This window comes from Coenobita brevimanus, chromosome 72 (genome assembly GCF_032717465.1).
Source record: "Coenobita brevimanus isolate Jiangsu-jjx chromosome 72, ASM3271746v2, whole genome shotgun sequence".
NCBI lineage: Eukaryota > Metazoa > Arthropoda > Malacostraca > Decapoda > Coenobitidae > Coenobita > Coenobita brevimanus.
The window spans coordinates 20285111-20306714 of record NC_137025.1 but is presented as its reverse complement, the minus strand read 5'-3'; the positions used below and the strand labels follow the sequence as shown (position 1 = coordinate 20306714).

Below are 21604 nucleotides of genomic sequence, written 5' to 3'. Positions count from 1 at the left end.
CCAACACATTTCGAACTGATTGAGCAGTTTAGCCATATGTTTAGTTTATCAGAAATGCATTGGGAAACGCGATATCAAACGAAAAATGTGAAACTGAACGCTAACTCACGGGAACACACGGATTAATTTTTTCTTGTTAGCACAAATTTTCGTTCTATTTCGTACTCTAAAACTGCCAGACCCATAAATTTTTGTCTAACCATATGGCCTAAGGTCTCTCCTGAAAGCCACATGATATGAGAGAAGGCAAAACTTTGACAACAACATTGGGGTTGGGGGATGGGAGGAAAATACCGGGGAGCTACGTATCAACAAAAGGGTACCCATCCCAACTTTTATTTTTGTTAATGCTATTTTTAATACCATTGATGTTTTTAATTACAACAGTTATATCTCTTTCAATGTTTTACCTGATGGTGGGTGCAAGTGAGGGTAATTTACGTGGGGTTAGGTGGTAAGAAGGGGTAAAAGTGAGAGTTTTGGAAAGTTCCCAGAACACATTGTACCATTATACATGTAAACATATTGTCTGAGTGACGCGGATTTGGGTACCACGGTCCTTGTCCAGTCCCTATTGCCCGCGGTACTCAAGGATTGAGTGTATATACAGTACCCTCGCATCCAACACGTGTTTGTCCAGCACGATTAGCGTCCAGCATGGAGAGCAAAAAATTTGTACGATTTAATACGATTTAATTACTGTAACACAGGTGCGTTAGCATTACATGGACAGAGCTCGATATGAGAAGTGGGCGAAATCCGCAGAGTTCACCTATAGCATGATTACCCCTGGTCCAACATGGTCATACTGGATGTTCCCGTGATGCTGACAGCCAATCAAAACTTCCAATCAAGTACCCTCCCTCGCCCATTATCATGACGTGATTGTGATGTCGCCCAATTAAAAATGCTTGTGCTCTCACGTGATGTTTTGTTTAAATTTCTCCTGCCACAGCGCCACTCAGTCGCATAATTTGCTTTGGATGGTGCTTTTTTCTTGCTGCATTTTCTGCCCTTGCTACTGTATTTTACCCTGCTCACGAAGCCAAGGAAGCCTTCTGAGAACCCCAAGAAGCGGCAGCATCTCCCTCAGGCCACCAAGCTAGAAATCATCGAGAGGAAGAAGAGAGGGGAGAGGAATGTGGACACTGCCAAGGCCTACGACGTGAATGAAGCCAGCATGAGGACCATAATAAAAGAACCAAGACAAGATCCTGGCGGCAGTGAAAGCTCATGGAGGTGGGCCACTTGACTCCAAGTGCAGGCCTACTGACCCAGAAATCATCATAATGGAGCAGTACCTCAGTGATAGTGATTCTGAGTGATTTCGAAGGATTTATGAGGGAGGTTGAGGAGCAGCAGCAGCCATTATCTGCTAGTGACACTGGCAGCCATCCCCTGGGGATCCAGTAAGACTACCTACAGCCTCAGATACCACCTCCCATTCCCAGCAAGCCCATCAACACTATCCTAAAAGGTTAGTTATCATTCATAGTACAGTACCATTTATCATAATTACAGCAGTACCAATATATGTACAGGTACATGGTAGGTATTTAGGGTGACTTTTCCTAGGGTTGCTGATGTAATTCATTTTTCCTCATAAGCTCTGTTGTTTGTCCAACACGTTTTTGGTCCAACACGGGACCTGTGCATGACAATATTACCGTGTTGGACACGAGGGTACTGTGTATATATATATATATATACTGTATATATATATATCATCATCATCCGGACCTCCTTTCCCACCCAAGGGCAGGGTGAGGAGTAGCAATGTCCAGACAGCCCAAAATTGCCCAATCCAATGGGCCACGCTTCCATTCACTCATCATTCAAGGCCCCGGAATCCTGGCTCTATCAGATACGCCAAAAACATTCACCACGTTCTGTAGCTTCACATACCATATCCAACAGAGTCAATCCAGACGCTGCCACGTTAAAAAGGGGAACCAAAAATCCCTGATCATGCATATCTCCTCACAAAATTCATCCAGCCAGCTCGATCTCCTGTCAGTTCCCTAGCCTCACCGACTTCCAAACCTCTCTTCCTCACACATTCATCCACCATATCTCTCCACCTTCTCCTTGGCCTACCTCGCCTCCTCCCTCCTTCGAATTCGCTCAGATATACCTTCTTCACCACTCTATTGTTATCCATTCTCTCCACTTGACCATATCACCTCAGTACACTCTCTTCAATTCTGGTGTCCACCGACTTCCTCACTCCTCATCTTTCACGAATCACATTATTTCATATCCTATCCACCCTCTGTACTCCACATACATTCCTCAGCAGTCCATCTCCACTGCTCTTACTCTTGACTTTTCATTTTCATGCCACATCATAGTCTCACATCCATATGTTAAAGTTGGAACTAACACTCCTTCATGTAAGCCTCGTGCAGCTGCAACACTCAAGCCTCTGTTTCTTATCAAGGCCTTCATTGCACCAGCTACTTTTCTTCCTTGTGTCACTCTACTTTCAACTTCTTTTGCACATTTTCCTCTCTTTTCTATCACTGTACCCAGGTATTTGAACTCTCTCACCAATTCCAGTCTCTCTCCATTCACTGTTACATTGCACTGGGAGTCACCTTCCCTCTCAATAGCCATCACTTTACTCTTTTCTACATTTACTCTCAAGGAACGACGCTTACAGACATCAGCAAAACTCTGCACTAGCCTACCAAGTTCTTGTCCGGTACTTGCAAGCAGTACTGCATCATCAACATACAACAAATTTGAGATATTCCATCCATCACCATTCATTACCTATGCCATCCCTCTCTCCATCACTCGTGTTTTCACTTCTCTCATCACCCCATCCATGTATACATTGAACAACCATGGGGACATCACACAACCTTGTTGCACGCCCACACTGATTGTGAACCATTCACTTAGATGCCCATTAATCCTGACACATGCTTCACTACCATCATAAAAACTCTTGACGGCACCTAAACAGCTTACCCTCTACACCGTACATGCGCAAAACTTTCCACAATCCTTCTCTGTCCACTTTGTCATATGCCTTTTCCAGATCCATGAATGCCATAAACACCTTATGGTCCTTCTCACAAGCCTTCTCTGCTATCTGTCTCACTGCAAATATTTGGTCCACACATCCTCTGCCACTTCTAAAGCCACCCTGTTCATCAGTCACTAGGACTTCTGATATCTCTCTTACTTTATAATAATTCTTCCATATACCTTCCCTACCACACTCAGTAAGTTTATGCCACGATAATTCTTACACTCACTTCGTTCACCTTTATTTTTGTACAGGGGTAAAATCACAGCCTTTTTCCACTCTGCAGGCACAGTTTCACTCATCCATGCCTTCTTACATATCTCCAACAAGCACTTCATTCCATTCTCTCCACTACATTTAAGCATCTCTGCATACACCTCATCAATCCCAGCTGCTTTCCCATTTTTCAGCTGCTTCACAGCACTCTTCATCTGTGCAAGTGTCACGTCTCCTGGCACTGCATTCCTTCTCTGCACACCCCCCAAAATTATATAAAACAGAAAAGTGGAGGTGCAATTGGGTAGCTCTGATTTGGAGAACATGGGAGGGAGGGGGGGAAGGTGCATGCAAGGTATTCACAAAAGAAATCATTGCAGCATGCGAGGTGGTGTGTGGGGTGAAAAGAAGATGAAAGGGGGTGCAAAGAACTGCATGGACGAATGATGAGGTGAGACAAACTAGCACAAAAGAAGAAAGCATATACAGTAGAGAATCGATGGGAAAAAAAGAGGCATGGAGGAAGTTGAGAAACAAAATGGGGAGTAATTTGTCAAGAAGAGAGAGGTGAAAGGTTGTAGGGGAAAAAAAAAAAACAAAACATATATGTATAAAAGAGAAGTGGAGGAGCAATTAGACACTTCACCAGATCCTGTTTCAGAAATCTGCCACTGGGTTTGGTTCCGTCGCCCAGCTCTGATGCAGGGTAGGCATTGAAATAGTAGCCAGCGCTTAATCTTTAATTCTGACACAAAGTAAAACATCCTGAAACATATTTTACTCATCAAATTACCCAGCTGGCATGACAGGGTATGAAGAAATTACAATATGGGAGCCTTTTGATTATATATAATATGTGTCATTTTGTAAACTCAGCTTTCGTCAGTCTGCTCATCTCTGTAAACATAATATAGAGATGAAACCTAGGCAATTTTACTAGAACCATCCATAAAGCAAGATAACAGTGATTAAAATATTTGTCATTCGTCAGTATCCACAGAAGAAAATACAGTAGATATGAAGCCGCAGATTTGGCTGCACCTTTCAATACGCTGTCGTGCTGCTCTCGGGTGCCTGTGCTTTTTTACCTTCTGTTTGAACTTTTCCTTGTTGTACCCCAAATATGGCACACCTCTTTCTTTGAGAAGCACCCATAATTCTGGAATGGTCCATTCTTTTAAATGTTTCCCTGATTCCATTGCACAGGTTAGTAAGTGTACTACACCCAACTCCTCCCAGCACCTGGCTGTGGTTAAAGTGTCGAACCATGATGCCATTTTGTTTTGTTTAAAATGGGTAATTCACTAAGCATTCACTAAGTACACAATTTTCAATGAACCTGCTTACTTCTTTAAAGCATGCTAAAACATCAGAAGTCCTGAAGGTAATCTCCTTTTACTGACTGCAGACGATTTATTCAAATATTTGTAAACAGACAACACACTACTGTATTTTAGTCCCCATGCTAAGATTCTCTGAATGCCTGGTTATTCTTTCCTTACAGGTATATATGTGCACTTGATTGAATAGGAAAAAAGTTTCCTACAAATAGCAACATTATTATTAACTTATGTATTAGGTACAGTTGCACAGGTCCACAAAAATATTTGATTGAGGCTGGGTGACGCTACACCACCTGGTGGAAGACCTCTGAAACAGGGTTTGGTGAAGCCTCTGATTGGGTAGCTATGACTTGGAGCAGACAGGGAGGGGGGGGTGGAAGGTGCATGCAAGGTATTCATGAAAAAAATCTGTGCACCATGCGAAATGGTGTGTGGGGTGAAGAAAAGAGGAAAGGACGTGCAAGGATCAGCATGATGGAAAGAAGAGGAGAGACAAGCTCTGACACAAAAGAAGAAAGCATATAGTGAATGGATGGGAAGCAGAGGCATGGAGGAAGTTAAGAGATGGAATTGAGAATAATATGTAGAGAAGACGAAAGAGGTGAAAAGATTAGTAAGAATAACAAGAGAATGGATGAGGAGTTTGGAGGGAATTTGAAAGTAAAGTGGAGGGAATGTAAGAAAATGTTCAGGAAGGAGGTTAAGAAAGTAAGTGTGATAAAGAAGGTAGTAGGGAAGTGAAAGATAAAAACAGCAGATTACTGGTGGAGAAGGGAGAGACTGCAAGCAAATGGAGAGAACACTTCAAAGAACTGTTAAACATAAAGAGTGAAAGTAATGCTAGAATAAGTAGCTGGAGGATGGTTGAGAGAAGGATGGGGATGAGAAGCAAGAGATCAGTAGGATGGAAGTAGCAGAAGCAATGAGGAAAGTCAAAATGGGTAAGACAGTAGGAAGGAAGTAGTGAAAGCACTGAAAAAAGTCACTGGGGGAAAGCCCCAGGAATAGATGGAGTGTGTGGTGAAATGCTGTAGCATGGGGGAGACAGTAGTAGAATGGATATGGAAGACATGAGGACTGGAAGTCGGGTATAATTATTCCCCTCTACAAGGAACAGAGGAAAAAGTGTGTGGTAATCAGAGGGGTATCCCTCTTCTTAGTGTAACTGGAAAAGTACCGGTATATGGTAGGATATTTAATGACAGAGTTAGGGAAATAACAGATAAAATAGTTGGAGAAGAACAGAGAGGTCTCAGGAAGAGAGGAGGTTACATAGATCAGACATTCATCTTAAGATGTTTACTGGAAAGGTTTCTAAAGAAAGAGAAGAAGCTGTATGCTGCATTCATGGATTTGGAGATAGCATATGACAGAGTGGATAAACAAGGAATGTGGAAAATATTACAAATATACGGAGTACATGGGAAGCTGCTGAAAGCTGTAACAATTAGGTATGAGGATGCCAGGGCTGCAGTGCATGTGAATGGTGAACTGAGTGAATTTTTCTACTGTATCTAAATGTTGGACTGAAACAGGGTTTGTGTCATGTCTCCATGACCATTCAATTTGTAAATTGATGAAGATATAAGAGACAAATGGTAGGGCACAGGATGTTGGAGCAGCCCTAATGAGAGAGGACACCTTCTGTAAATTTCCTGTTCTGTTGCTTGCAGATGATACTGTACTGTTAAGTGAAAATGAAAGGGAACTGCTAGGCTTGGTGAATGAGTCTGGGAGAGTATGTAAGAAACAGAATCTAAAGGTGAATATAGGGAAGAGTAAAACTGTGATCTTCGAGAGATCTCCAGTCAATGAATGCACAGTGAGGCTGAACGGAGAGGAAAGGGAAAATGTGAGTGTATATTAGTACAGTTAACTCAGGTAATTAGCGGTTATCAACTCAGGTAATTAGCGGTTATTTTAGTCTTAATAAATACCAACTATGACTTACAAGTTCTGCATATTATAAATACAGCAATCCCTCGATTATCCGACATAATATAGCCAAAGGCATGTCTGAGTAGTGGGTCCATCCGGATAGTGGACTTCTCCCTTGGCCCCCATTTGTACATAAACTAACTTTGAAATCCAGTGTAAAAGACCACCACAGTACATCGCTCAACACTTGTTGTTGTTTTTTAATACTACTATATCTGGTAAAGCACACTTATAAACCGCAAAGTAATTACAATCGTCAAGCAGACCCATCAACCACTGACAAGCAATCACCACTGCAAGGCCATACCCTGCAGTGACATGAAAAAGCATGAAAAAAATCAGCACTACCCTCTTCTCTTCCCTGGTGGTGGCCATCATCACATACCCTAGGAAGAGGAATGCAAGGAATTGCATGGCATGATGCAGGTAAGGAACCACCACAAAAGCTACCAAGTGTGTCACCATAACAACGGTCCGGGAAGGGCTGCTCACTACACAAGCAACATGCAGGAACTGAGAGCGAGCAACAGGAGTATCTGGCAGACGCAGGGTAAACAAACCAGCCTGACATTGTGGCACCACCGGGCTGGATGGGCAGAAATGTTTCACGTAACCATAATTTTGAAACAGGCACAAGCATTCTGTCTGGATAGTGGGAAAAAATGTATGAATAATGGTTTGGAACAGCCAGATCACTGCGTCTGGGTAATGAATGGTCTGGGTAATGGCCATCTGGATAATCAAGAGAGCACTGTAACATAACTTACAGGGAAAATTACTTATGGCTGTAATCTCTCAGTAGAGTTGTCCCCTATCACCATACTTACATCCAACTAGTCACCAGCGAATGCTAACACCCTTTCAAAACAGTTTATAATGCATGTAATGCATTTTGTGGCATATGAGACACTGCATTGTGAAAGACATACCCTGACTCTGGCAGAGCAGTTCTGAGAAAAAAAAGTTTGTCTTGACCAAGACCGAGGAAAGGTTACTTGGTATGAATAGTTTTAACTCAAATACACACTCACCTTTCAGAATCTCTATTCATTACTGTTGACCAGTCATTGGTTTCTTCATTTTTATGTTAAAGAACAGTACGGTACAAGAAAACAAACAAACAGCCCTTTCCTTACAAAAAGTTACTTTGTTCCATGATGCCATGTTGACACTATGTACAGTATGTTTATGAACTGTCCGATTTCTTTCATACAATATTTTGAGAATTAGTGCTCATCTCCACATAAGTATAATTAATATGTATCAATATATAGAGAGAAATATAATTTTTCTTGAAATGAACTGAAAACTCGATAAAATCTGTTCTTTCATTCATTTAAGAAAATATAAAGGCCATTAAAAGTAGAAATCCACGTTATCTCCAATCAACCGCTTGTATGTATATCAGAAGCACAAACAACACAAACAGAATTTTTAAAAATCAAGTCAAGTGAGTATTTACAGCATTTTATTTACCCCTCAATCCTAAAAGTACCCCATTCTCATCAGATTCATACTCAGTACCTCATGTTATGGTATTTTCCACATTCAGGCTCAACTCAGCACAATATGAAACAACCGTAACTTGCCCATGATGTCTCATTATCTACAGAAAACACATTCCTTGACTGAAAAAATATACTTGAACAAACAAACCAAATGAAATATGACATGAGTCTTTTCTGCTCAGCTGACTAAATACAAACATGCTCCTGAACACTGCTTCATCGCCATCACAAATTACGTACCGGTACTTTCACTAACTTCTAAATACCTCTACAAGATTATAAAAATGTAGCACTTGTATATACACATCCTCCACCAATCCTACGTTGCCCCATGAGGAGCATAGGAGTCCAGGGCTAGGCATGTTGGTCCTGACATTTAAGGTAAGAGTGACCAGCCTCACTCATCCCTGAGTGGCATTATGTGAGGAATAAACTTCAACCATCCCTTGGATATAAACCTTCACTGGCTCAATCCTATTGGAGTGCCACAATTACCCACTAAGCCACCAGGCGCCAAAATTTGTTTATATGGTTACCACCCAGCGTAGTAAATGGTTTCCTGCTGTACAGGAAACCATTTGGCTTGTCACTCAGTGTAGAAAGACCCACAAGCAGAAGGAAGAGGAAAGAATGAAGAAAAACAGATGAGGGAGTGTAAGTCACCCATAGCCAGAAGGACAAGGAAAAAATGAAGGAAAGAAAGACAGAAGAGGATGGAAGGAAAGAGGGATGGAGGGGAAGAACGGACAGATGCCTGAGAGCTCACCACTACATCGAATGCATGGATGGTGAGTGCCCCATCTACCACATTTGTACAAAATGCAAATTACAATATATTACAACTGAAGGTATATATATAGCGAGGCAGTGTGGGAACAGGGTATACAGCTGTCTCTACCCTCTCCCCTAAATATCACTCCCTCATTGTCAGCTATGTCTGCCTCACAACATCAACAACTGGCAAAGCATAATTAACTGTTTAGAATTTCCTAACAAGTCATTCACCTCAAAACATATCAAGTATAGAGAAAACATCCACTGTTACGCCTTAGCTAATAACACTGCTGCCTCCCAGCTGCTACCACACACACACACACACACACACACACACACACACAAGATTCCGAGGTGAGGACACACCAGCAAGATTAGATTTACTTCTAACCAAAGAACCCGATGTAATAGAATCCCTGAAATATCTTTGTCCTATAGGAAAAAGTGATCATGTGGTCATTGAGTTCCAGATGACAACAGGGAATGCGGTGCCAAGAGACTAGTTTTATAGGCAGGGAAGATACAACTTTGGGAAAGCAAACTTTACAGGATTGAGAAAATTCTTTGAAAATGCAGACTGGAGAAAATTAAGAGAAACAGGAGAGATACAGAGGAAGTGGGAAATCTTTCTAGACCTCTATAATTTGGGAGTGGAAAAATATGTGCCAAGAGTAAGGGGGAAAGAAACAGGAAAAAGGAGTGGTTTAATAGAAGGTGTATGATAGCAAAAAAAGAGAGGGACATGGCGTGGAACAACTGGAGGAAGAGAGGTAATAACAGAACAAAGGAAAAATATAAAAGAACTAGAAATGAATATACAAGGATACATAGAGAGGAAGAAAGGGAAAAAGTTATAATAGACAAATGTAAGGATGAACCCAAACTGTTTTATAGATTTGTCAATGGCAAATTGAAACAAAAGGAAGGAATCACCAAACTGAAAGTAGATGGAGAAGTCTTTAAAGATGCGGCAATGCAAGCTGAAATAATGAACAAACGTTTCCAGTCAGTTTTCACCAATGAAAGTGAGTTTGTGGAAAGGGAGGGTGTGACTAGATATGTAATGATGAAAGATATAAAAGTGGAAGTACAGGAAGTGTATAAATTACTGGAAACTCAAGATGTAAGGAAAGCCCCAGGACCAGATGGAATCTCTAACTGGGTACTGAAGGAATGTAGAGAACAACTGGCGGATAAGATTCACGGTTTAATTGTGTGTTCTTTGGAAGGGGGGAAAGCGCCTAAAGAATGGAAAAGGGCAAATGTGGTTCCAATTTATAAGGAAGGAAACAATGAAGAACCCCTGAATTAGAGACCAGTGTCCCTAACCAGCATGGTTGCAAAATTGTGTGAGAGAATCCTGAAAGATAGATGGATGAAATATCTGGAAGAGATGAATATTTTGGCTGGGAGTCAGTTTGGATTCAGAAGTGGAAGGTCATGTGTTTCCAATTTGTTGAACTTTTACACAAGAGCAATTGACCTGCTACAGGAGAGAGATGGTTGGGTGGATTGTGTGTACAGTAATCCCTCCATTATCCGATATACTAGAGCCAAAGGCATGTCTGGAAAGTGGTCCCATCCGGATAGTGGGCCCTACCTCATGGACTGGTACTAATGGACCCTAACCCAGCCTAACTTTGAAAGCCACCTAAATAGCTCCCTACCGGACATGCATAGCACCTATTTAAACCTATTTAAGACCCTATTCACACCAATAATGGACATAAAGCATGATATAAATGAAAAGGAACCAAACAATGAGAAATCAGAAGTGACTGTACCTCAGCCAGGGTACTTGCAGCACGTTTGTGGCCGCCTTTTGTAATGTCTTGGCAGTGGTGAAAATGCTCTTGAAGCACGTACAGTAATCCAGTGTTGTGCTGCACTTACAGTAATTCTTTGCATTGTGAGTTATAACTGTTTAACACTGCACATTGTTAATTGCATCAGGCCAGTTTCAACCACCAGTCTCAACCGTCAGGTTTGCACTCCACAGTTAATCCTTTGCACTCTAAATTCTAATTTCTTAACACTGCACAACACCATAAATTCCTGTGTGGTCTAGTGGCGAGGTATTGCAGTTTATTCACAAAAAAATGAGCACATTTTGCGTCCATTACGATAAGCTGCCACTCGCGATCGATGTTAGGCAATAACTGTTTGGGTGTTGGTGAGGGGGAAACAGAGTTGCCAGATCGCAACAGCCACATTACCAAACTCCTCAGTTTTCATTACCAAATTTAACTCTTCATTACCAAATTCGTAAAGCTAACATTTATTCTTCACCAATTATACAGTATATACAAGTGGAAATACATGTAATCACTCTTATAATTAACAGCATGTTGATTATTTTCACGCTATGTATGTTAGCAGATTAATCAGAGAGAGCAAACAATCCACCATCTCCATCCTGTGTATCCTCATACATGTGAAAAATCCCTTTGGTAATGCATTACTCTGATTCATTACTAAACAAATTTTTCATGACCAAATTGGCCCACATTTGGTAATGAAAAATACCAAATGGCAACCTTGACAGGGGAGGGGGAGGATGGAAGGGGGGACGGTCTGTGGTGTAACAGTTGTTCTGCGCCGCACGGGAATTTCAAATTATGGGTGGGAAAAAATTCGGATTTGGGGGGGATTTTTTTCTTTTTCTGGCCATTTTTGGGTTCCGAAGGTCCAGGCCCACTATGTCCGATAAGTGGGGATGTCCGGAAAGTGGGCATCTGGATAGTACGAGGATTACTGTATTTAGATTTGGAAATGGCCTTCGACAAGGTACCCCATAAGAGATTATTGTGGAAACTAGAGCATATAGGAGGGCTGAAGGGAAACATCCTGGAATGGATGAGAGACTTTCTGAGAGACAGACAAATGGGGACAGTAATAAAGGACAGGATATCTGGATGGAGAGAAGTAACAAGTGGAGTCCCCCAGGGGTCTGTGTTGGTGCCAGTAATGTTCCTGATTTACGTTAACAATATGGTAGAGGGCGTGAACAGTTATGCAAGTCCGTTTGCTGATGATGCAAAGATCCTGAGGAAGGTAGAGGCAGAGGAGGACTGTAAAATGCTGCAAGAGGATCTGGATAGGATATATGATTGGAGCCAGAAGTGGGAAATGAAATTCAATGCAAAGAAGTGTAAAATGTTGGAAATGGGTAAAAGTACCAAGAGGCCATCACTGAATTATATGATGGGTAATGAACCTATCACAAAAGCGAGAGAAGAGAAAGACTTGGGAGTGCTGGTCCAGGATAGTTTGTCTCCTGAAAAACATATTAACAAGTTAGTTAGAGAGACGTATAAACTTCTGACTAACATAAGAGTAGCATTTCATTAAATGGATAAGGAGATGATGAAAAAATTAATAGTGGCCATGATCCGCCCCAGGTTAGAATATGCAGCAGTACTGTGGTCCCCACACAAAGAGAAAGATATAAACAAGACTGAAAGAATACAAAGAACAGCAACTAAGATGGTCCCCAGTCTGGCAGAAGTGTCGTACAGAGAAGGGCTGGAAAAGCTGGATTTGCCTTCCCTATAGGAAAGGAGAGAGAGGGGCGACATGATTGCAGTGTTCAGGATCATGATGGGAGTAGATAAAACTGGCAGAGAAGATCTGTTTTTATGGGAATAAGAGAGTAACAAGAGAACACGGAATGAAACTAAAGAAGCCAAGTTGCTTGAAGGATATCAAGAAATATAGTTTTCCTCATAGATGTATAGACCTGTGGAATAACCTGGACAAAGAGATCGTCCAGTCTAAAAACTTAAACGAGTTTAAAGCAAAATCTGACTTATTGAGAAACAGAGACAGGACCCCACGAGCGTAGATCATTTCCTGTGTATCACAACTAGGTAAATACAACTAGGTAAATACACACACACACACACACACACACACACACACACACACACACACACACACACACACACACACACTGCACACAACACTCGCTCAGCATATTATAGTGAGCTACCATTGTACAGTAAGTGACAGCTCTTAAGAAAATCGCAAGAAAAATGCAGCCCCATTCTCAAATATCAGAACTTAATTTTGGACTGGAAATGCCAAGGTGAATACCAGATAGATAACCTAGATAAATAAAATTATAGATGGATACGTAACAAGACAGACTGACGTTCATTCCACCACCCGACTCCCATACACACAAACCTTCTCATTGTCATAAAAATCCCACATCATTCCCTCAAACATTTTCTGTCAGTTTCAGTCAAAAGGTTAGGTTAATTCCTCTTTCTTATCCTGCTTTATTCTAACAGTTTAGTCAAACAAGCTGCCAAGCATGGGCTAACAGACCAACTGCAATTATTCTCTTATTATTGCTAATACAAACATTTTTATTGCACACGCTAAACCTTTCAAACTAGCGGCATTTGATTCAATCCACATAAACCCCTTCAGTACAAGAGGTTTCCTGTAGTGAATAAAATCATCTGGCGGGCAAGATTAAAGTTCCCTATACATTACATTACTGGGTTGAAGGGATAACGATGATGTGGTTCATTAAAGAGTCCCTACCTGGACTTCTCCCACTTCTCCCTCCTTAACTTCACCCACACCACACTCATACCCACGCACACATGCACTGGGTTGCATTCATGCATTCACCATCACCAATCAGGATAGCTCTATTAGTATTGTAGCGAGACAGAGGATGAATGGGATCGCTCACTTTGATCGTTTCGTCTGCTGTGAAATGGCGGACGCTGCTAGCCTGCTATCAAACACTGCTAATTTCAAATTTTGTATGAATTATGTTACTTAGTAAATTTAATCCTATTTTCATAACAGTATTGTCATTGGCTGAGCCCAGAGTGACTTCGGCAGCTCAAGTACTCTGGTAATGACTGAAAAATACAGGGTAGTTGAATTTTCAGGGAGTACTGTTTAATCCCTAGGCGCTGGTCCACGTCATATGACGTGTTGGTAGAGGCCTACAGTCCACATCATATGACGTTCTAATTTTTCGCGGGCATGTTTAAACTTCGTAGCACGCCATATGGACTCAGAGTATTGTACCGGCATGGCTGGTGCGCGGGGTCACGCTTGCTGGCCAGGGGAGGGGGCAGGGGTGGCGGCGGGGAAGGGGTGGGAGGGCAGCCCAGCAGGGAGGAGGGCTGTGGTGGAGGGTGGTGGGAGGCTGGCATAGGGAGAGTGTGGCCTTGGAAGCAGCTGATACTGGTTTGGGGTAGGGGTAGGAGTTGGGTGGGGTGGGGTGGGGTGGTGGGGAGGGCTACTGGGGGGCCATGAGGGGTGTGGGGGAGAGTGTATGGGTGCATGAGTACACTTGTACTGACCACAGCCAGCCTTTGGGGAAGTGACGTTGTTGGAAGGACACAAGTCAAGAGTGAGAGCAGTGGAAATGAGTTATTTAAGAGGAGCCTTTGGAGTCACATGGAGAGACAGGCTGATGAATGAGGATATAAAGGAGCATTGTGGTGTGGATGTGGATGTGATAGGAAGCGTTATGAGGAACACACTGAGGTGGTTTGGCCGCATGGAGAGGATTGAGGGTGAAAGACTGACGAAGAGAGTGTATGTGAGTGAGGTGGAGGGGGGAAGAGGGAGGGGGAGGCCGAGGATGAGATGGAGGGATGGGGTGGAGAGGTATTTGAGAGAGGGGGGTGTGAGTTGGGAGCAGGGCAGTGAAATGGCGGGGGACAGGGTGACGTGGAGGAGATTTATTTGTGGCCACCCCAAATGGGATTGAGGCATCTGGCAATAGATAGATAGATAGACATTGTCAAGAAGTACTGTACTAAAAACAGCGAAAAAATGTGTAAACAGTGTGTAAATAACTGTGAATACCTAAAGAGACATAAGTTTGTTAGAAAATAAATACGGTATCACGGAAAACATAAAATAAGCTCATCTTTATTAATGACTTTCTTGTGTTTTTTTTTGCTATTTTAATTATAATATTATGTTTATACAGCACTGTGAATTAGTAAGAGAAACAATGACACACTCAACACTTATTTTAGTGCGAGATGTCATCCCTCCTCCCTCCACCACCACTACCAACACACCACCGTGACACTGAACACGCTCAACCCAGCCGCCGTGCACCTGCTCCCTCATACCACACCACCACCTCCAAATTGGTACGTGCTTTTTATGTGTTTTTTGTCATCTGCGATTGATTTGTAATGAAAAACATACCCAGTATATTTTGGGGAAAATCGATTTTCCTGAAAATAACCCGGTTCTGGGGCGTGGACAGGTCTACCCATGCCCGGTGCCTATGGGTTAATGTTGTAACTGTTTTTCCTGTTTCTCACTACCAGTAATATAAGATTGTTTATTGTTATGATACCCTAGTCTCGAATGAAACAAAATATCAATAAGAGAAACCAGCCTAACAAAGGCTGAATTTCCATATGAGACAAACATCTGTTATAATGACACAGCAGTCTCACTAGCCAACTAGTTAGTGTGTTAGTGAGTGGATGCAGGTAAAGCAATCATGACTGCCTTTCAGATGGTTAGCAGGCAGTTCACCAGTCATCATGTCAGCTTGCTAGAGTAAGGTGAATGCAAGGTGCTAAACTACTAAACTTCTAAACCCCTAGACTGTCACATGGTCTGTTGTACTGTAAACAAACTGCAAGTGTGTTATGTTCTTGAGCTTGGATGATTCTAAAATCTGCTGAATATATATGTAATAACCGGTATGAAACTTCAACAACTTAATCACTGGTCTGAGCGAGACTCGATCTCGGGCCCTCACACTTTATAGGTGTGCACGATACCACCGAGCCAAAAACAGGATCCCTGTTTTGCCTCTAGGCAGTGCGGGCTATTTATATATCCCATTACATATACACAAGTGCATGTAATTTTATTTCAATAAATCAACACTCTTTATAATCTAGTAAATACCTGTGATTGCCAGTCAGTGAGATCATCATCTGTATAAGAGTTTTTTCTGAGTGGAGCCAAGCTGTCTAGTTGGGCTTCCAGGACATATGGGGATATTTCATGATAAATCTGTGACAAAAAATTGCGTCTTATACACCGCGAAATACGGTATTTAATGGGAATGAACAGTACTGCAAGGTTCTTACCTGATTCCGACTGAGGGCAATACTGTACTTTAGTGAGTGGAGGAAGGAGAGGGATTCCGTGGCTTGAAGCACGCTATGGTCTCTCAGAAGAAGGCTAGTGTGGTGGTGCCTCATGCTGTTGCTGCCTCTGCCCTGCTGTTTCCTCATCAACCTCCCTCAGGAACCCCTCAAAGTCCTGTGCGGAGACAAATGAAGCGATGTCATCGCCCTTAGCTGTCTCCATGTCATCATCACAGTCAGCTGTGTGCAAAGGGCCAGGCTGCTGCCCAGGCTGTGATGCTGGGCGGCCAAAGTAACTGGTGATTGGCTCCTGGGGACACTCGTTTGCACGCTTATAATGGAGCTCTCTTATAATACTGCAAAGCTTTTTCTACAGCACAATCTCATTACACCTGTTTCATCTCTTTCCTTTCACTTTTTCGTTGGCCATATCCACGAACACGAACACATCACTCATATCTTTCATGGCAGGCTCAAGCCTCTCTACCATATTTTCTCCGCTTTTCTGCCTCTCATTTTCCAACCAGGGCACATCCTCATCAACCTGCATCACTGCATCTAACACTGCCTCCATGGCCTCCGACTGATCATTAACTACATGCATGACATCCTGAGCTTTCACCCTGTTACACTCAGGCTGTCAGCAGGCAAGTTTCACGACCTGGGCTGCACCCTGGATGAGTGGCTGTGACTGGCCTGCTGGTGGCACACTGAGGCAAGGCAGGATAAGGCACCATGCGTGTACAATCACTGCCACACTCAGCCAACCCCACGCCTTCAGTAGCCCTCTTGACTGAGTCCTTAATTTTGTACTGCCGCCAGAACTCTGCTACACTTAGAACTGGCTGAGGGGCTGTGGGGCCGTGCTGTAACTCCTCTGCCCCATCCTCCCTATTGTCACTCAAACTGCCATCAACAATCCCCGCAGGGTGGTCCTCCTGTGTAGGCCCCTTGATTTCCTTCAGCATCTCAATTTCAGGAGCGTCATCAGTGACAGCATCAAGGAGTTTCTACATGAGTTGCTGGTAAATCACTTTGGTGTCTGCGATGATCTCTTGGTCGAGGGGCTGCAGAAGTGATGTGGTGCTAGGGTGAAAAACAGCACTGTGACCGCAGGGTGGCAAGAGGTCAGGTGCTGGAAGAGGCACGAAGCACTGTCCATGAGGAGGAGGACTTTGAAGGGGACGCCCTCCTTTCAACAACGCTCCCTCAAATCCTTCACAAACAGGTCGAACCACTCGACGACTATGGGTGTTGTTGCCCATGCCCTAGCCTGCTTTTGCCAGTACACCCCAAGACTTATATATGTCCCTCAGGTTCCTGAAGGCGTGCAGTTTATAGCTCTGTGGATGATGTATGGTTTCATTTTGAAGGTCCCAGCAGCATTAGTGCACAGTATTACAGCATATCAAGACCAGTCTGGTTTTCTCCCCCACGCCTGCTTCTGTTGTCCTGAGATGTACGTAGATTTGGGGATTTTCCACTGTATATCAGTCGTGTCCATACTGCATACTGTCATCGGTATTACCGCCCTCATCAATCACAGCTTTCAGCAGCCAAGGGAAGTCCGAGGCTGCGGAAGTGTCTGCAGACACCCGTTTGCCAGTTAGGTGTACATTTTTTAGTCCTTTCCTCCTGAGAAAACTGCCAAACCACCCACAACTTGAATGAGTTTGTCAGGGTGGCGTCAATGCATCTGCTGGCGACAGTGTGGAACAGCCTTGCCTTTGCACGCAGCATAGGCCCATCTGTGGCTATGTTCAGCCTAGCCAGCTGGTACACAAACATCTCAAGGCACCTCTCCATCCAAATCAAGGCCCCACTAGAAGAGCAGAGGTGCGCATCCACAGATCCCAATCCACAGGCACGAACACACTTAAGAATCTTGTCCTTGTAAATGGTCCTTATGGTTGACCGTTCAGGCTGTAATGGTCAGCCACTTCCACTTTCTTCTCACCACTGTCAATCCTTATTGTTACGTCCAATTTCTGCATGTACGCAAGCATAGGCTTCCTTCTGAGCCCCATCCTGGAAGATGTGGGTTGCAGTCAGCCATGGTAACACTGGGAGAGCAGGAAGAACAACAGGTAGTTCTCGGTATTCATTCCATGAGCACACATTAGTAATGGGGACAACAGGGTGGACTAGTGCGTCTGCTTGCCGCTAGGAATGGACAGGAAGTGCTGTGATTAGTTCGTCATGCTTAAACATGACTGGTTTCCAGCCGCCACTAATGTAAACAATGCTGCGACCTGGAAAACTAGGAAATGAGTCATTTGGGAAAGTGACTGCAGCTATCAAACTGGTTACCACAACTTACAAACTGATCATGGTTTGACTGGAAAGGCACCACGAATCAGAAAACTGTGACTAACTAACCTGCGATATATGCAAGCTGACTGTATCTGAGTAGGGTGATGAGTAAGGCTGGAAGTTTGGAGGCTGAAGTGCTTGAGAGGGTACAACAGGGAAGCAAGACTGCTGGTTCATTGAAACCAGTATTCAGGGAAGTGAGCAAGGAAGTAAAAAAATCGAAGCATGACAGTACTGTGATCCTCACTCTTATGTGTGGAAGCGAAGCTTGGAATTTGCTGGAAGGACACACGTCAAGAGTTAAAGCAGAAATGAGTTACCTTACTGTATTTGATAGGAGCATGTGGAGTTACATGGGGAGACAAAATGACATATAAGGAAGTGAAGGAGTGATGTGGTGTGGATGTGGATGTGACTGAAGGCATTAGGAGAGATACACTGAGGTGGTTTAGCACGTGGAGAGGATGGAGAATGAGAGACGAACTGGAACAGTTTATGTGAGTAAGAGTGATGGAAGGAGAAACAGAGGGAGACTGAGGATAAGATGGAGGGATAGAGCTGAGAGGTATATGAGAGAGTGGGGTGTAAGTTGGGAGAGGGCAGTGAAATGGCTGGGGACAGGAAAACGTGGAGGCAAATTGTTTGTGGCCTTCCCACATGGAATTGAGGCAGCTGGCTATAAACAGATAAACAGAATTTTTGTGTATGGTAGAGTATCTATAAAGATTTTGCATAACAACCACTTTTATGTGCTTCTGTACCCACTTTATGAATAAAAATCCTGAATGTTGATATCTCCTCCATAATGAGGTAATATCAGCTGGAGTTTTCAAATATTCCCCGAAATAAATTTAATGAGGAAGTTTTGAAGCACAACTTTAAAATATAGTACGCAGTGTCCATATATCCCTTTCTTACCACAGATTTTAATTTTTGGTGATGGCAATCAAAAAACTTAGAAAACCTATTTCCCTCCCCCCCAATATTACCCCACTGGTAGGTACACTCGTCTTGTTATATGACTGTTTGCTGTGATAAATCGCTTCAACAATAATTCAGGTCATACCCTTCTTCTGAATAATAATAAATTGGTTGCAATTTCTCTAGAACCATAACTGCTACAGCTACCTCTGAGAATCTTGTGCATGAAAGGCCACTGACATACCACTGCTATCGCCAAATAGCAGTGCAAGTGCTTAACAAACAGTGCAGTACATGATAGCAAGTGAAGTGAAAACTTTCTGCGGGAAATACTGAGACTTTTGAAATGAAAATCCTATCAACCTTACATACACAACCTCCCAGTCAGCTGATGATGATCCCAAATGCCTGACTTTCATTATGTTTTGTGCATGAAAGGCCATTGAAACACCACTTTTATCATCAAATAGCTGTGCAAATGAGTGACAAAAAGTGGTTGGGTGACAAAAAGTGAAGTGTGCAATATTATGTGAAGATGACTTTTTTTGTGTGAAATAACAAAACTTGACTTGGAAATTATGTCTGGCAAACACGTTACCCCTAGTGAAAAGTGTGGTGCAAATATGGGGCACCAAGGGCAAACCTGAACAGATAAGGTACCGGTATTTTAGATTTTAGGTTTGGGGGTTGAGAGTACCCTCCCTAATCCCAATGAACCTGTTAAATTGACCTCACTATACGATAAATCGCTATGTGATAGTTTATCACTTGATGCAACCCCATGACAGGGCAAGACCTGACTGTACAATAATACAGTAAAACCTCAATGTAATGGACTTCAGTAGACTGGAATTCACTTTTACTGGACATGAGGAACTACCGGACTAAATTCCTATATATCAGAAAAAGTCCGATAAAGCCAGAAGCAGTCTGGACTGCCTGACCACTTCAGCTATGTTCACCACAATAAGGTAAATAAAAGATATGTTTATCAGTGTACAGTACAGCATTATTATACAGTATATATTATACCATTTGATTAATGTAGTGAGGTTATAACACAGTACAGTACCATAATGGTAGTCAAAACAGTTTAAAAACCATTCATGTGATCTGGACTAATGTCTGATATATCGGAAAAAGTCTGGATTAGCAGTGGGAAGTCCGGATGTTGCTTTTATCAGAATTTTGCATTTTTTGGAATGGTTTGGGCCCCAATTAGTCTGTTATAGTGAGGTCTTACTGTATCCCACTGCAAAGTGGTTGTCTGATTATTTTAGACTACAAAAGTGCGAAAAAATAAAATATTGTGTACTTATTTTGGAGTATACAAGGAATCTGCCATTTGCCCATAGAAGCCTGTCTGCTGACTGGACGCGATGATTACCAACGATCTCACAAACAGGTTGCGTAAGTGCATCAGACATTCAAATCTACAGGAAACCTACTGATACAGCCTAGCATAACTCATCTTAATTTTACTTAACCTATCTTTGGGAGGTAAAGCCCCCCAAATCCCCCTGATTTTAACCACCTACATTAACTTAACCCAGGGAGACCCCTGAATGCTTATCAAGCAAAATCTCAACCTGAGTCTAATTTACTAAACCTGATCTAATCTATCATAACCTAAACTATTTTAACTTAACCTACCCTAACTTAAACAACTGAAATTATCCAAATCTATCAGTACAGATTTTGAAATTACACCGAAAGTAAGCCGTGTGTTTGGAGAGTTTGGAGGCAAGTTTTGTTGTTGGTGGTAACTTTGTAGGAGTGATAATGTAATATGTCTTAAGCTACATACTCAACATCTTTACATATTTCACAGGTTTAAATTGCCCAGTATTTATTGTAGTCTATGAAGCATAGCAAGTACCCAATGATACACCAAATTCAATGGGAAATATGAAATGGCCATGCCCGTGTGGCAAAGAATTAATAAAAATTTTTACGGTATGATCCTAACCCTACAATTGAATAACCTAGCCCTACCTAAACTTGCATTCACTAATTTAACTTAATGAAATAATGTAACCTAACCAAACTTAACCTAACCTAGCAATCTACTGTAAACAACCTAGCCTAGCCTACCCAAAGCCTAATAACAACCTAACCTAGCAGAATGGAAAAATAAATAAATTTTTGTAGATTTCAGTGGCTTTCAGTATGCCTGACATTACCCCCAAGACACAACATGTGTCAGGTATGTCAAACTGGCAAAAACAGGGAAACAAACTAGTCATGAAGCAATCATTTATTACCCCCCAAAAAAGTCAAATAATCAGAAACATATAAAAAACAAACTGGTAAAATAAGAAGTGAAGTGGTTAGGTCATTCTGTTGCTTAAATTAAACCGTACTTTTACAAAATAATGAAATGACAATGACAAAAATATAAACACTACGTGACAATATACTGTATAACGACTCATGATTGGATAAGCATTA

General features: G+C 42.3%; 1 protein-coding gene across 1 annotated transcript in view; it reads right to left on the bottom strand.

Moving 5' to 3' along the window:
* LOC145407278 (mannose-P-dolichol utilization defect 1 protein homolog) overlaps positions 1-21604 on the bottom strand; it is a 77360-nt gene that overhangs the window by 55582 nt on the left and 174 nt on the right. The window lies entirely within an intron of this gene.